Source organism: Abramis brama, assembly GCF_963993115.1.
Source record: "Abramis brama genome assembly, chromosome: 23".
NCBI classification, from domain to species: Eukaryota; Metazoa; Chordata; class Actinopteri; order Cypriniformes; family Leuciscidae; genus Abramis; species Abramis brama.
The window spans coordinates 608,386-620,885 of NC_139985.1; the positions used below are offsets into that span (position 1 = coordinate 608,386).

The 12,500-nt window shown below is 41.4% G+C and overlaps 1 long non-coding RNA gene across 1 annotated transcript in view; it reads left to right on the forward strand.

The window, feature by feature from the left end:
• Window positions 1-719: 719 nt before the first annotated feature.
• Window positions 720-12,500, forward strand: part of LOC311074827 — an 18,242-nt gene continuing 6,461 nt past the window's right edge. The window contains exons 1-2 of the long non-coding RNA XR_014604372.1: window positions 720-802; window positions 11,116-11,218. This is a non-coding gene — a long non-coding RNA (uncharacterized lncRNA). The remainder of the gene's footprint in view (window positions 803-11,115; window positions 11,219-12,500) is intronic.

A 12,500-nucleotide genomic window follows, 5' to 3' on the forward strand; every position in this document is an offset into this window, starting at 1 on the left:
GTCTGAGAGCTGCTGCTTACACACACACACACACACACACACACACCCGTCTGAGAGCTGCTGCTTACACACACACACACACACACACACCCGTCTGAGAGCTGCTGCTTACACACACACACACACACACACACACCCGTCTGAGAGCTGCTGCTTACACACACACACACACACACACACCCATCTGAGAGCTGCTGCTTACACACACACACACACACACACACACACACCCGTCTGAGAGCTGCTGCTTACAGACTCTGGGTTCACGGGTGGTCCTGAATGAGGTGCTAGAGAAAACATAACAAGCAAAAACAAAGACTTTTCTGTAGCGACACTCACACTCACACACACACACACACACACACACACACAGAGAGAGAGAGAGAGAGAGAGAGAGAGTGTGTGTGTTTTAACCGATTTACTTGTTTTTGTTGCATCAGCAAAGCTTAAACTAACGTTTTGCTAACATTTTATAATTAAGAATTAGTTGTAATTTTGTTTTTCATTTATGACAACATATTTCAAAATGACTTGTGAAAAAAAGAGTTGGAGTGATTGTTTTTTTAAAGTAAATATTAATGATTTAATGAGTTTTCCTTTGTGATTTTGATTTAATAATTCAGGCCTGAAATACGGAATATTAATGTAATTGTTGCATCTCTCAGTTTTCTTCATTGATGAAGAGAAAGAGTCGCTCATCTTCTCCTTCCTCCTGTCAGGAGATTCTCCTTAGCAACCCGTTGTCATGGTGGTTTTCCTGTGCTCTGATTGGTCGAGAGACGAGGCCTCAAGGACTCACACGGTAATTGCATTTTTTTTCTTCCCAGACATAAAAAAAGCAGAGCATGAGGAACATGTTGCGTAACTGACATGGTTTCATCACACACACACACACACACACACACACACACACACACACACACACTCTCTCTCTCCTTTACCTTTGTTATAATAACAGAGAGAGAGAGTGATGGAACACATTTATCAACACAGAGACAAAAATACTGGGAAAAAGAAGAGAAGAAACTGAGTGCGAGACAAACACACGTCCTCCATTATAATCAGCGAAGTCAGTCTGGGTGATTATAATGAGAGCGTTGAAGTTATAAACTAAACCACACAATTATAATCAGCAGAGCTGTGCACGAGCAAGCATGTGATCTGTTAAACTCAGTTCCACAAGAACAAGAGGCATTACATTTTAAAGTCAGCATTTTTTTTGGAATATTGCAGTGTTTATTGTAAATGACTTATGGGAGTACATCATTATAGTTTTAATAATGTTGAATCAGAATAAGTTCCTCTTGCAGCATCTCTTCTCTGATGATGTGGGCGGGGCTATAACCTGTCACTCACAGGAGATCAGCCAATAGCAAACCACAACCATCCGAATTCCCACAGACACAATCAAGCCCCGCCCACATTTGTTCTTGTTCCTGAAGCGTTTCTCTCGATATACAGAACAATAGAGGAGAGAAGATGGTCGTTTCATGCCGACTTTAACAAGTTCCTAACAGTTTATGTTGCTATAATTTGAATTTATTTATAAAATGTGAAATATTTAGTTTGCAAAGAGCCCATTTCTTTTTATGCAAATAGCATTTTCCTTAGCAATAAATAAAGCATTGTTCATTACTTTACAAAATATCATTCTAAAAATAAAAATGCACATTAAATACACATATTTCCATCATACATCTGATGAGGCGTCGCTCGCCGCTTATTAAAGACAGATGTGTCAAACTTCCCTCCCACTCCATGCATTCCCATTCCCATTCCCATTCCCAGCATCTGCTGAAACACTGAGCGCTCTGGAGTGTGTGTGTGTGTGTGTGTGTGTGTGTGTGTGTGCGCAGAACTGTGTGTGTGCAGAGCGTGAGATGATCTCACTAAAGCTGTGTTTATGTTCACACGCTTCAAACAAATGTGTTGATTACGTTCCCATTAAGTAAGGAAAAGTTTTTAAGTCCTTTTTTAAACTTTTCTTCTTGGTTATTCAAACATTATTTATAAAAAAAATATAAAAAAAGATCAACATTTTATTATAGGTTTCGGCTGTGTCAGAAACATACATCACAGACTCAACTAACTATACAAACAGATTCAAACGTTATTTTTTGAACACTATGAGAGCGTTACCGTAATCTTCTGGAAGAAGTAGTCGGCCTAATGTTTAAAAAGTGTGAAAAAGGTACAACTAAAATGTTTCAGAAATACATCCATGAACATGAATGTGTAAACAAAGTTTTGAGAACATTATTAGAGCTGGTGACTTTGAACGAACGTTCTATCAATGTTCCTGGAAGAATGTTAGTTCATAACCCTGTTCGCTGGGTCTCTAAGGAAGAGTTTACCGCAGTTTACACCGTTTTTACTCTCCTTCACATGAAAGGGAACGTTGTGTCTGCGGATCTGTGATCCTGAAAGCGTTCAGATGTCCGTGCCGAGGCGTTTTTAAATAAGTCATGTCTCAGTTTTGGCTTCGGCCGCTCTCAGTTCTCCATCATCTGGAACACAACAGATCCTGTAACCAGAGGAATGGAGGATCCGCTCGACTCACTCAGGCTCGCCGGCCAAACCACAAACAAATGTTTCTTGTCAGACGCTCTTGGCCCTCGTCCTCCACATGACGTTTTCCAACACAAAACCTCCCAGAATGCTTTGCTGCAGGACAAAGGGAGCTTCCGTTCACAAGGTATCGGATGGCGTATTGTGTGCTATCGGATTGGGTTCATCTCGCTCGAGTGGCTCCGCCAAGATGGACGCAAGAGGGAACATAATTATTATGAATGAAAATGACACCAACACTTAAAATGCAACAAACAAATAAACTTATTTTGATATATATATATATATATAGGCCTAACAGCCGACAACCCTCATATACTCACTACTGTTCAAAAGCTTGAGGTCGGTCAGATTGTTTCTGAAAGAGTCTCTTCTGCTCACCAAAGTTGTGTTTATTTGATCATAAATACAGTAAAACAGTGAAATATTATTATAATGTAAATCATCTGTTCTCTATGTGAATATATAGTAAAGTGTAATTTATTCCTGTGATCAAAGCTGAATTTTCAGCATCATTACTCCAGTCTTCAGTGTCACATGATCCTTCAGAAATCACTCTAATATGATGATCTGATGATCAAGAAACATTTATGATTATTATCAGTGTTGAAAATAGTTATTTTTTTTTTTCATAATTTACATTTTCAGGATTATTTAATGAATATAAATTTCAAAATAACAGAATTTATTTGAAATAGAAACATTAAATGTCTTTCACTTTTGATCAGTTTAGTGCGTCCTTAATGAATAAAAGTATTAATTTCTATTAATTAAAAAAGTTTTTTTGAATGGTAGTGTGAATATACATCCATACATGTATTTTTTATTGATTTATTTTTGTTCAGTACGCTGTATCTGGGAATGAGTTGTGATTGTGTTGCTATATAGAAAATAACAGTTCAGTTTCTCCAGCGCGAACCCTCTTTAGGCGTTACACTACAGTCAGGATTTACTGAAGACACGCAGTGAAACATTAGCGCTGAGAAGGCAAGGACAGGGTTATTTCTGCGGCTGATATTATTGCATATGCATTTGTAGGAGTTTCCCTTTCAGACGCAGTATTTATGAGAGTATTTAAATGAATCACGCAAGGTGTTTTACTAAGGTTTGTGCTCGTCAGTTTACTGGGATTTATGCCATTATTAACCGCCCAAAAAAGCATGTCTTAAAGCGGTGGTATAATGCGCTTTTCCCAATATGTAAAATAAGTCTCTGATGTCCCCAGAGTGTGTGTGTGTGTGTGTGTGTGAGTGTGTGTGTGTGTGTGTGTGTGTGTGTGTGTGAAGTTTCAGCTCAAAATACCCCACAGATATTATTATAGCATGTTAATATTGTCACTTTTTGAGGGCGAGCAAAAACACGCCGTTTGTGTGTGTCCCTTTAAATGCAAATGAGCCGCTGCTCCCGGCGCAGGGGGCGGAGCTTCAAGAGCTTGTGTGTGCTTGTTTAATATTTGTGTTTGTAGCAACATTACATACTAACTAAAGTTAAAAAGTGAAATCATGATCAACCAGCCCTGTAAGCCAGACGCTAGTCTGCGCTGCTCCCGGAAGATTGTGTTGGTCATCGTGGAATGATCCGGTGGAATGATCCGACTGCGTCTGTTCTTTAATTTACGCTCTTACGCTAATTGAGTAAATCTGGCCCTAAATGCGCTTCAGTGATTCGGATCTGCTGTGACTGACAGCTCAATCCATTGGTCCTGAAGGGACTGAGGCGACTGAGATTAGATCAGATTAGTAAAGCTCCAGGTGCGCTCCGGTATGACCAGGATCAGGCGAGAGGTCAGAGGTCACAGGGTCACCGGGTCAACGCTGTGTCCAGCAATCATGACTTCTGTTCAGTACACCTTTGCCTTTCAGTGTGCTAAACAACATGAGGTCATGAGCGTATGACCGTTAGCTCACAGTCATTTATTAGCGTAGCGCTGGAAAATCTCCTGTGTTCTCGGTAGGATCCTCCGCTCCGGGAGACAGCCTTTCCTGGAAGATTATTGATTCACCGAGCCTGAAGCGTTTCCATTAGCTAAGATTACCTAGCGGGACGTGACCTTTCTTGCATGAACTCCATCATTCAGTATTGAGATGTCAGAGAGCGCTCAGCTGTCGGTTCTGCGTTTAAATCAGGAATAATCCCTCAGAACACGCGTGTGTTGGGAAACTCAGGCTAGAGTCATGAACATCTGGGTTACACTTTATGTGTCAGTGTTACTATTGAAGTACTGAGTAATATTAATGAACTACATGCACTTACTATAGGGTTAGGGTAGGATTAGGGTTAGGGTTAGTTGCATGTATGCATGATTTACTGTTATTACTATGGTAAGTACATGTAACAAGGACACTGTAAAATAAAGTGTTACCAAAATCTATTGTAGTTTATCAGAGACTAAAAAATGCAAATTATGCGCTTCTGTTGTGTTTTTGTTAGAGGTCAATTTGACCCACATATTCTCATGTTTAGTATCAGCTACAGACTCAACATAATCCAATCTAATTCAAAATATTATTAAAAAACATCCTTTCACAGAGTCGAGTAAACCTTTGAGTCTTATGTATTTCATATTTCAGTCTTTGGGAGGCTTGTCTGCTGTTTTTCAACGTTTTTGGTGAATTACATGGAAACGTCAAACTGACCCCTAACGCTAAAGTCACCGAATATATCCAGCCTTTCCCAAACACTGATGTGTGGAAACTCTGCACGCTCACGACCCACACGAGGAACATCAAGAAGAAATCAGTGGTTTAGCCAGTGTAGCAGTTTAACCTGCACACACACACACACACACACACACACACACACACACAGGACAGAGATTACAGTGAGATCTGCTCTGTTTAACCGCCTGACCCTTCATGCACTTCGGATTAGCTCCAGTTCCCATTAAAGGAGAGCCGAGCAGTGGAGCGTCCCGCAGTCGACGGCCCCTAACTAGTGAACGCCGTAGACAACACTTTAAACCACCGGAGTCGACGGCCCCTAACTAGTGAACGCCGTAGACAACACTTTAAACCACCGGAGTCGACGGCCCCTAACTAGTGAACGCCGTAGACAACACTTTCAGCCACCGCAGTCGACGGCCCCTAACTAGCGAACGGCGTAGACAGCACTTTAAACCACCGCAGTCGACGGCCCCTAACTAGTGAACGGCGTAGACAGCACTTTAAACCACCGCAGTCGACGGCCCCTAACTAGTGAACGCCGTAGACAACACTTTAAACCACCGCAGTCGACGGCCCCTAACTAGTGAACGCCGTAGACAACACTTTAAACCACCGCAGTCGACGGCCCCTAACTAGTGAACGCCGTAGACAACACTTTAAACCACCGCAGTCGACGGCCCCTAACTAGTGAACGCCGTAGACAACACTTTCAGCCACCGCAGTCGACGGCCCCTAACTAGTGAACGCCGTAGACAACACTTTAAACCACCGCAGTCGACGGCCCCTAACTAGTGAACGCCGTAGACAACACTTTAAACCACCGGAGTCGACGGCCCCTAACTAGTGAACGCCGTAGACAACACTTTAAACCACCGGAGTCGACGGCCCCTAACTAGTGAACGCCGTAGACAGCACTTTAAACCACCGGAGTCGACGGCCCCTAACTAGTGAACGCCGTAGACAGCACTTTAAACCACCGGAGTCGACGGCCCCTAACTAGTGAACGCCGTAGACAACACTTTAAACCACCGGAGTCGACGGCCCCTAACTAGTGAACGCCGTAGACAACACTTTCAGCCACCGCAGTCGACGGCCCCTAACTAGTGAACGGCGTAGACAGCACTTTAAACCACCGGAGTCGACGGCCCCTAACTAGTGAACGCCGTAGACAACACTTTAAACCACCGCAGTCGACGGCCCCTAACTAGTGAACGCCGTAGACAGCACTTTAAACCACCGGAGTCGACGGCCCCTAACTAGTGAACGCCGTAGACAACACTTTAAACCACCGGAGTCGACGGCCCCTAACTAGTGAACGCCGTAGACAACACTTTCAGCCACCGCAGTCGACGGCCCCTAACTAGTGAACGGCGTAGACAGCACTTTAAACCACCGGAGTCGACGGCCCCTAACTAGTGAACGCCGTAGACAGCACTTTAAACCACCGGAGTCACTAATCAACCACATATTGTATATTGTGTTATTATTATTTATTAGTTTGTTTGTTTGTTTATTTATTTATTTATTCGTTGTTCATTCATTCATGTTTGTATGTTACAGTTTATTTTTTATTTTTTACATTTCATTTATTTATTTATTTGTTGAGATAAATGTATGTATGTACGCATTTGTATGTGTGTGTATGGATGTTTGTTGGCAGCACACTGTTGTGTTTTGTTGTTGTGTGTTTAAATGTGAATAGCCTGAAGCTCAAGTACTCTCTGCTTTGTGTGAAGAAGTGGAAGCCTGTCAAAAATGTGTGTGTGTGTGTGTGTGTGTGTGCGTGTGTGTGTGTGTGTGTGTGTGTCTGGGTTGAGCACATTCTGTGGTTTAAAGCTTAGGGGGATTTAAAGAAAGTGTGTTTTCAGGAAATTGTTAGTTTATGGTTCACCCTCCCTCTCACTGTAGGCATTTTAGTTGGATTTGAGGCCAGACATCTTCCTCTCCTGCCAAAGACACATCATCATCATCATCATCATCATCATCAGGCTCTCAGAGCTTCTGTTTTCTGAACCTCACAACAGCACACACACACACTGACGGGATTAAAGCATGTTCGTTCACATGACTTCATCTCTTTTATTTGATTGGTTCGTGTTTGTTCACATGACTTCATCTCTTTTATTTGATTGGTTCGTGTTTGTTCACATGACTTCATCGTGTTCGTTCACATGACTTCATCTCTGTTCTTTGATTGGTTCGTGTTCGTTCACATGACTTCATCTCTGTTCTTTGATTGGTTCGTGTTCGTTCACATGACTTCATCGTGTTCGTTCACATGACTTCACCTCTGTTCTTTGATTGGTTCGTGTTCGTTCACATGACTTCATCTCTGTTCTTTGATTGGTTCGTGTTCGTTCACATGACTTCATCTCTGTTCTTTGATTGGTTCGTGTTCGTTCACATGACTTCATCTCTGTTCTTTGATTGGTTCGTGTTCGTTCACATGACTTCATCGTGTTCGTTCACATGACTTCATCTCTGTTCTTTGATTGGTTCGTGTTCGTTCACATGACTTCATCTCTGTTCTTTGATTGGTTCGTGTTCGTTCACATGACTTCATCGTGTTCGTTCACATGACTTCACCTCTGTTCTTTGATTGGTTCGTGTTCGTTCACATGACTTCATCGTGTTCATTCACATGACTTCACCTCTGTTCTTTGATTGGTTCGTGTTCGTTCACATGACTTCATCTCTGTTCTTTGATTGGTTCGTGTTCGTTCACATGACTTCATCTCTGTTCTTTGATTGGTTCGTGTTCGTTCACATGACTTCATCGTGTTCGTTCACATGACTTCATCTCTGTTCTTTGATTGGTTCGTGTTCGTTCACATGACTTCATCTCTGTTCTTTGATTGGTTCGTGTTCGTTCACATGACTTCATCTCTGTTCTTTGATTGGTTCGTGTTCGTTCACATGACTTCATCTCTGTTCTTTGATTGGTTCGTGTTCGTTCACATGACTTCATTGTGTTCGTTCACATGACTTCACCTCTGTTCTTTAATTGGTTCGTGTTTGTTCACATGACTTCATCGTGTTCGTTCACATGACTTCATCTCTGTTCTTTGATTGGTTCGTGTTCGTTCACATGACTTCACCTCTGTTCTTTGATTGGTTCGTGTTCGTTCACATGACTTCATCTCTGTTCTTTGATTGGTTCGTGTTCGTTCACATGACTTCACCTCTGTTCTTTGATTGGTTCGTGTTCGTTCACATGACTTCATCTCTGTTCTTTGATTGGTTCGTGTTCGTTCACATGACTTCATCTCTTTTATTTGATTGGTTCATCCTCGATCCTCGATGGCTCTTGGCTCCTGGACTGTTTGATGTTAAAAAAAGTGCCATGTGATTGACTTACTGAAAGCTGTCAAAATTAACCCAATATTTGATGTTTAACTTCAAATAATTTACACTACCAGTCAAAAGTTTTGGATATGTAAGATTTTTAATGTTTTTAAAAGAAGTCTCTTCTGCTCACCAAGGCTGCATTTATTTAATTAAAAATACAACAACAACAAAAAACAGTAATATTGTTAAATATTATGACAATTTATAATAACTGTTTTTTATTTTAATATATTTTAAAGTGTAATTTATTCCTGTGATCAAAGCTGAATTTTCAGCATCATTACTCCAGTCTTCAGTGTCACATGACCCTTCAGAAATCACTCTAATATGATGATCTGATGATCAAGAAACATTTATGATTATTATCAGTGTAGAAAACGGTTGTGTACAATTATTTTTCAGGATTCTTTGATGAATAGAAAGTTTAAAAGAACAGCATTTATTTGAAATAGAATCTTTTGTAAAATAAAAAAAATAGCCTATAATAGAATACATTACATAACATTACAAATGTTGAATAATGAGTGAATCCCGTTTCTTTCAGCTGACGTCACGAACACTTATTTTTAACCCCTTAATGCTCGTGAAACAGTGTAATAGTGTTTAAAGGTTGAACAGAGAGAACTCCAGCAGACGGAGGTGTATTAGCGAGTTAAATCGAGGTAAAGCCAGGCCAGCACAGAACAGATGTATGTGTGTGTGTGTGTGTGTGTGTGTGTGTGCGTGTGTGTGTGTCTGTGTGCGTGTTTGTGTGCGTGTGTGTCTGTGTGCGTGTTTGTTTGCGTGTGTTTACAGTCGCGAATTCGTGTTTATGTTCACATCTGCAGCTTTGTGTGTGTGTGCAAGTTTTCATGCTTTTCTGTTTGTCTTCTGCTCATTCTGTTTGTGCGGTGAGAGATGTTCACAGAGCCTCGTCCGAGTGCAGATTCACTTCCCAGCAGAAATATGTCATTATGAAATTATGTGTTCTGTCTATTATCTTGCATCATTATGGAAGCCCATTTCTGCCACATAAGAGAAAAAATCATGCTTTTGTAAATCATAATTATGACATAAAAATGTATAATTGATACACAAGGCCATAATTTTTACATTTTATCCCATAATTTTGACTTTTCATCTCAGTAGCTACGTCATAATTTGACTTAGATTTTTTTACATTTTCAATCCCTCCCCACCAACCAGAACAAACTGCCTTAGATGATGTTCATTCACAGTAATGGTAGGCTACATAAAAAATATATATATGATAAAATAAAATAATAATAATAATTGCAATAATAATAATAATAATGACACAGCAAAATTAAAATAAAAAAACTGCAATACTTAAAGGTCCCATGACATGGATTATTTTATTATTTTAGAATGTTGTAATAATTTAATAATTTAGAAATAAAAGGCATATTTCCTAGCCTGATTTTAGCCTCTGATTTAAACGCTCTGTTTGAAGGGGCGTGTCTGTGTGAGACTTCAGTGTAAACGCCCACTGCTGTGATTGGCTGTGAGACTTCAGTGTAAACACCCACTGCTGTGATTGGCTGCTGTGAGACTTCAGTGTAAATGCCCACTGCTGTGATTGGCTGTGAGACTTCAGTGTAAACGCCCACTGCTGTGATTGGCTGTGAGACTTCAGTGTAAACGCCCACTGCTGTGATTGGCTGCTGTGAGACTTCAGTGTAAACGCCCACTGCTGTGATTGGCTGTGAGACTTCAGTGTAAATGCCCACTGCTGTGATTGGCTGCTGTGAGACTTCAGTGTAAACGCCCACTGCTGTGATTGGCTGTGAGACTTCAGTGTAAATGCCCACTGCTGTGATTGGCTGTGAGACTTCAGTGTAAACACCCACTGCTGTGATTGGCTGCTGTGAGACTTCAGTGTAAATGCCCACTGCTGTGATTGGCTGTGAGACTTCAGTGTAAACGCCCACTGCTGTGATTGGCTGCTGTGAGACTTCAGTGTAAACGCCCACTGCTGTGATTGGCTGTGAGACTTCAGTGTAAATGCCCACTGCTGTGATTGGCTGCTGTGAGACTTCAGTGTAAACGCCCACTGCTGTGATTGGCTGTGAGACTTCAGTGTAAATGCCCACTGCTGTGATTGGCTGTGAGACTTCAGTGTAAACACCCACTGCTGTGATTGGCTGCTGTGAGACTTCAGTGTAAATGCCCACTGCTGTGATTGGCTGTGAGACTTCAGTGTAAACGCCCACTGCTGTGATTGGCTGCTGTGAGACTTCAGTGTAAACGCCCACTGCTGTGATTGGCTGTGAGACTTCAGTGTAAATGCCCACTGCTGTGATTGGCTGCTGTGAGACTTCAGTGTAAACGCCCACTGCTGTGATTGGCTGTGAGACTTCAGTGTAAACGCCCACTGCTGTGATTGGCTGTGAGACTTTCAGTGTAAACGCCCACTGCTGTGATTGGCTGACATGCTTGCATATGAAATAGCTAGCAGTACATGTGGAACTCTCTCGAATACTTTTACTATTACAGCTATTATATGTTTTTATAATAGCTTCTTCTTCTATTGCAGTGATGATTGAGCAGATGACAGCCTGTTGATCGCGTGAATGAAGATCTTATCATTGCAACAGTTTCTGCACTCTCACTAATGATTTCACCAATGCAAACATGAGGTAAGTACAGTAAGAGCTTCGTTGTGTAACAGCGTCATTGATTTCATAACGAGTTTCGGCAAGAGTCCAGATAAACTCGTGCTGTGTGATTGACAGCTTGGGCGATTGGAAAGGGATTATTCTTTGATCGCTTTCTGTATATATATATATATTAATCACAGTTTAAATAAGATTATTTTCACCCTACTAAGAGAAACGACGTGAAGTTGATCGTTTAGTCACTGGCTTGATTTACTGATGCATAAACAGTACTGAACGACTTTGAGAGAAAGATTATCTGTCTGAACTTGAACAATTACACATCAGACATTCCCATAACCCACTGGTTCTTCAGAGGCTCGGATGAAGGAACTAAAAAAATACTTTCGTGTTCATTTGTACATCCAAACACTGAGCAACTGCCATGATCCGCTGGTTTGCAAGCCATGATGTCTCTCGAGGAAAAAACAGTATCGAGCTCGCGTATATTCTCATATTCTCATGGGCGGGCAAAGAAGAGAAAGGGGAGGTGACCTTTCACCTTATGACAACATAAAGGGAAGATTCTAGAGTCGCCGTCTGAGCTTTCATTTTCTCAAATACCCAGGGCTTGGTTTACACCCCTCAGAACGTCCAGCCACTGGGGGACCATAGGCAGGCTCGGGGAACTCATATTAAGGTTAAAAAACCTCATAAAGTGACATTTTCATGTCATGGGACCTTTAAATAATGACAGTGTTAATACAAAAAAAAAAGAAAAAAGAAAAAAAAAGGGTAGAGATAATCTTCATTTTTTAACTCATGATTCAGATTTACTAAAGCATGGTTTGTTCGATCCTCTCGGATCAAAGGACAGAGACGGTTCCTCACGGGAGTCTCTCTCCGGGTCGACTGATTCAATTAAACCCTGTAAATAATTAAAGCGAGGGTGAAACAGAAGCAGGGCCTCATGGGATGCGGATGACATCATCAGTGCGAGTGAAGGGGAACTGGATCCGCTGAGAGAGACTGAGCTTCAGTGACCCGATATATCCCACAGGAACGCTCCCGTTCCGTGAGCAAACCCGGGCGTGAGGTCATCAGAGCCGAGCGACTACAGGGACTGCATCCGGGTTCCTCACGCTTGTGTCGACCGATTCATCCGCAGTTTAGCAGAATAAACCGCAGACTTTTTATAAAGTAAGATTGTGTGTGTGTGTGTGTGGGGGGGGGGGTTCTAGCTATTTTTATAATAATCATAAAATAATTATTTCTTTTGTATTATTATTTAGGTTGTATTATTTATTAAGGTTTTTAGTCAAAA